Source organism: Vulpes lagopus, chromosome 12 (assembly GCF_018345385.1).
Source record: "Vulpes lagopus strain Blue_001 chromosome 12, ASM1834538v1, whole genome shotgun sequence".
NCBI lineage: Eukaryota > Metazoa > Chordata > Mammalia > Carnivora > Canidae > Vulpes > Vulpes lagopus.
The window spans coordinates 79,012,349-79,017,725 of record NC_054835.1 but is presented as its reverse complement, the minus strand read 5'-3'; positions in this window follow the sequence as shown (position 1 = coordinate 79,017,725).

The window sequence follows — 5,377 nt, the reverse complement described above, 5'->3', positions numbered from 1 at the left end:
GTGCCAGCATGATTGGGTTCTGGCTGAGAGAGCTTCTTGTTCTATTGCTTGGTAGTGGGAGAGGAAAAGAAAGGGTAGAATGGGGGAGAAAGAGAAATTTCTGAGAAAGTATCTTACTTTATATGGGCATTACCCTAATTAGACCCAAAAGACCTCACTTCCTAATACCATCATATTCTAGCAAATGAGATTATGATTTCAACATACAACATTTGGGGGGATTCATGAATATTCAAAACATAACCATTTATTTCAATAGTTTTAGAATTTTAAAAAAGATTTTATTTACTTATTCATGAGAGACACAGGGAGAGAGAGGGAGAGACATAGGGAGAGGGGGAAGCTGGCTCCAAGCAGGAAGCCCAATGTGGGACTTGATCCCAGGACCCCAGGATCATGCCCTGAGTCAGAGAAAGATGGTCAATCACTGAACCATCCAGGCATCCCTTTAGTTTTGGATCTTATTATATTTTGTAACTTTATTTCATTTCATATTTTTGTCCTCTCAAGGATAGAGTTGCCCAAGTTAGTCAATAAAAATATAGGTCCTCAGTCAAATCGGAATTTCAGAAAAGAAAAGAAAAGAAAAGAGAAAGAAAAGAAAAGAAAAGAAAAGAAAAGAAAAGAAAAGAAAAGAAAAAAGAGAGAGAAGAGAAAAGAGAAGAGAAGAAAAAAAAGAAAAGAAAAGAAAAGAAAGAAAAAAAGAAAGGAAAAAAAGAAAGGAAGGAAAGAAAGATAAAAAGAAAAGAAAAGAAAAGAAAAAAGAAAAGAAAAGAAAAGAAAAGAAAACTTCTGTGTAAGTATGTTATACGGGACATACTTAAAGTAAAAAGAAAAATATTCATTTATTGCTCTAACTTTCAACTTTAACTAGGGGCCTATATTTTATTTGTAAACATTATGCAAGGGATAATATATACTACTAATATGAATGTTTTGTTCTTCTGAAGCATATATGAAATTAATTGAAGTTTATTGTGTAGTATTAAATCAGTTTTTTTTTGTTTGTTTGTTTTTTTTTGTTTTTTTTTTTGTTTTTTTGCAATTAGCAAGAGGGTTTATTGGACGTTTGCGCAAACGGGCTCTCCGCCTCCGAAGAGGAAGAGAGCCCTGATTAGTAATTACAGGTATCTTTTAAAGGCAAAAGGGGAAAAAAAACCGCTTAAAGACAAAAGAACCTCGGGAGTTGCATAGCATTCAGGTTATTGATTTCACAGAGGGTCACCATGAACCTATTCAGGGACATTCCAATCAGGGTGTGGGGGGAAATGGTTTTCTTATTGTAAACAGAATGCTTTTAGTTGCTAAAATTTCAGGAAGACGCCTGGATGTGCTGCCTCTGGATTAGGGCTGGCCCTACTTACAGGGGGGGAGGTTTCTTCATTCCCTCCTCTTGTTTGGGCTGATTTTAACCTTAAAATCTTAGGGAACATTTATTTCTTCAGTTTGGAGGGCCCGACATTGTTAATACCAGAGCTTGGGTAATAAACAATCTTTCTCGGATTAACTGGAGCAGCCGGTTGAGGATGCAGGGGCCGAAAGTTAGCAGCAGGAGCAGGATAACTAGAGGGCCCATAATGGTAGAGATTAGGGTGGTCAACCAGGGAGACTGATTGAACCAGCTTTCAAACCAGCTTTCAAACCAGCCCTGCTGGGCCTCCCGGTCCCTTTGTCTTTTATTTAACCTTTCCCTGAGTTTGGCCATGGAGTCTCTGATGACTCCAGAATGGCCTGAGGAGAAACAGCATTTTTCTCCTAGGGCTGCACACAGTCCTCCCTCTTTCAGGAATAGTAAATCCAAGCCTCTCCTGTTTTGGAGTCCTACTCCTGAAAGTGAGGTGAGGGACTGTTCTAACTTAGAAACGGACTGCTCTAGTGCCCGTAGATCCTCATCTACAGCTGCCTGGAGTTCTATATGACGTCGTGAGCCCTGGATCAGAGCAGCTGCGCCAGTACCCACCCCAGTAGCGACCCCTAGTCCCAACATAACGGCTAGGGTTAGGGAGACAGGTTCGCGCCGAAAACGGGTGGGATGTTCATCATACTGATTTTCTAGAGTTTCAGCAGGGTGAGAGAACACCCTGGGTATGATCTGCACCATGACACAGAAGTCGTTTGAGCTATTTAGAACCTTAGCTGACACACAGGGGGTGAGGCCTTTGTTGCATGCCCACCAAGTTCCCGGCTGGGGCTCCAGGTAAGAGTCAGTCCCTAAAATCGGGGCGGTAGTATTGCAGAGTTCCTGGTAACCCCGGGTGAGTATAGTTAGCCTTGACAGTGATGTAATCCCAGGAGGAGGAGGGCCTCTCATCCTGGGTCTCCCTAGTCTCGCACCCCCAATTTTTACAATAGAAGTATTCCCCTCCACAGGTGGGATTTAGCCTGCGATCTCTGTGGTACCCGGGGCAGACATAAAAGGGAAGAGTGCTGAGCATGGCCCTTCTGTCAGGTGAGCCACATCCTCCCCATGGGTCTAATCCCAGTCGCCCTGGAGGGCTTTCTCGGTTAGGGGCTCTAGAGGTGTCCAAGTATCCCTCTAGGTCCCATGGGCTAGGGGCCCCTATGGTTAGCTTGCATAGGTCAGGATATAGGTTAGGCCACCAGGTTCCCACGGGGGCGGTCTTAAAGGCGCTCCAGATTATCCAGCGCCAGATCTGGAAACCCCTTGCGGGGCTGTCTACCGCCCCGGAGACACAACCTGTTCCAGATCGGTGACTCCGTCTATGTCAGGAGACATCAGTCCAGGACGCTTGAGCCCCGCTGGAAGGGCCCATACACTGTACTACTGACCACCCCAACCGCCTTAAAGGTAGACGGCATTGCTGCTTGGGTCCACGCCTCACACGTCAAGCGCGCCCCATCAACGAGCACCGCTGACGCCAGCCAGGACGGACCGGACGAGCCACCCCAATGGAAGCTCCACTGCACCCAAAACCCGCTCAAGATAAGACTTTCAAAAAATTGTTCAATGACAGTTGTTATATTCCTACCTCTCCTAGCGCTCTTCACCTCCACCAAAGGTGACCCTCATGCCCTCAAAAGGTTAACCTGGCAGGTACTAACGTCTGGGGGTGACGAGGTCTGTGTATTAAATCAGTTTTACATCCATTTTTAAAGCTGATCTTTCTTCCAGGTTCCAAAAAAAAAAAAAAAGAGGTTAATAGTTTTAGGTACTAATCCTATTTTATAGTGTATACCATTATTCATGAGAAAAATAAACAGAGAACTAATGCAAATATACAATCTTCAAACGTATGTTGGGGAAAATGGCCAGTGAAAGGCCTGTCAATTTCTTATAAAAATGAAACACTAATTCAAAAAGATATATGCAACCCTGTGTTTATTGTAGCATTTATAATAGCCCAAGATATGGAAGCAACGTAAGTGTCCATCAGCTGATGAACGGACAAAGAAGATATTATGTAAATACACACACACACACACACACCTGAATGGATTACTACTCAGCCATAAAAAGAGCACGATCTTGCCATTTGCAGTGACATGGATGGCCCTAGAGGGTGTCATGCTTGTAAAATAAGTAAAATAAGCCATGCAGAGATAAACAAACACTGTATGATTTCACTTATATGTGAAATAAATAAAACAAACAGGGGGGCACCTGGACCCTCTCCCTCTGCCCCTCCTCCCACTCATGCATACCCTCTCTGAAATAAAATCTTAAAAAAAATAAATAATAAATAGATAGATAAATAAATAAGCAAATAAGCAAAAATTTGTGCAAAGTGGGCAGAGGTAATAATCACAGAAGCTGCAAATCTCCTCATTCACATAGATTAGATAAGGGGTATACACGCACATGAATAAATACAAAGAACAAACTGATGATTTTCAGAAGGTAAGAGGGTGGGGGGAAGGACTGTAGGGATGAAGGGCAGAAGGAAAGAAGGAGAGTGGGAGATACAGGCTGTCTGTTAACATAATGACTAAGTCAAAGGGATAAAAGGTCAATGGTATACAGTAGTAACATTCTATGGTGACTGCAGCATAACAGAGTTGTTCAATCACTATGTTATACACCTAAAACTGATGTAACATTGTGTGTCAACTATACTTCAATAAAAAAGGAAAAGGAAAGAAGAAATTCTATGAACAATCTAATAAGGAAAAAAGACCCTCATTGAGATAAACTTTAAAAGATGATAGGACAGATGGGCGGAAGGAAGAAATATGATGAAAGAATCTAGTCATTCAAAATATGTATCAAAACAAAGGACTTGGGGTGCCTGGGTGGCTCAGTGGTTGAGCATCTGCCTTCAGCTCATGGCTTGACCCTGGAGTTCCAGAACCAAGTCCCACATCGGGCTCTCTTGAGGGAGCCTGCTTCTCCCTCTGCCAAAGAGGGAGATATAATCTTTGCCAAAGATATAATCTTTGCCTCTCTCTCTGTGTCTCTCATGAATAAATAAATAAAATATTTTTAAAATAAAGAACTTAAATATGAAGAAACTATAGATAAAAGATCATTGTAAGAAGTCATTCCTCTTAAATGTGGAGCAATTTCTAGATAACAGCTCAAATTATTATTAAGGAGGGCACCTGTGATGAGCACTGGGTGTTATATGTAAGGGATGAATCACTAAATTCTACTCCTGAAACTAATATTACATTGTATGTTCGCTATCACTATCTGGGATTTAAAAACTTTAAACCACTAAAGAAAAACAAAAAGAATGAAGTTATTGACACCGGAAAAAAAAGAAAAAAATATTTTCAAAGTTGGGAATGAAAAGAATGAGCCTGAACTAAAAAATAAAAAAATGAGAGCTGAGGAATGAGAGGAAATGTGTGAGTGCTGTTGACCTCTTTGCATCAGAGAGGCAAATATGCCCACAATCAAGCCATGCATTTAAAAGAAATATAATGATTTCAACCACATAAATTTTGTCATAATATTTTTTAATTAATAAAGAAACCTAAGTTTTTAAAAAGTAGTACTGTATGCCTTGCACATAGCCATTCCTTCACTTGTAATTCAATTACTTTTACTTATAGTAAATATAATATTCCTTATTCAAATTACCACATATAATATAGCCATATTCTTATGAAATTATTTTAATCTATTTGTCTGCCCTAGTTTTTCTCTTCCTTTCTTCCTTCCTTCTTTTTCTTTTATCTTTTCTTTTCTTTTTTTATTCATGAGAGAAAGAGAGAGGCAGAGACATAGGCAGAGGGAGAAGCAGGCTCCCTGCAGGGAGCCTGATGAGGGACTCAATCCCAGGACCCTGGGATCATGACCTGAGCCAAAGGCTGATGCTCAAACACTGAGCCACCCAGGTGCCCCTCTCCTCATATTTTCTATAAGCAAATAAAGGTATCTGGAAAGGCACTAAACTAATTTTAATAATGATGT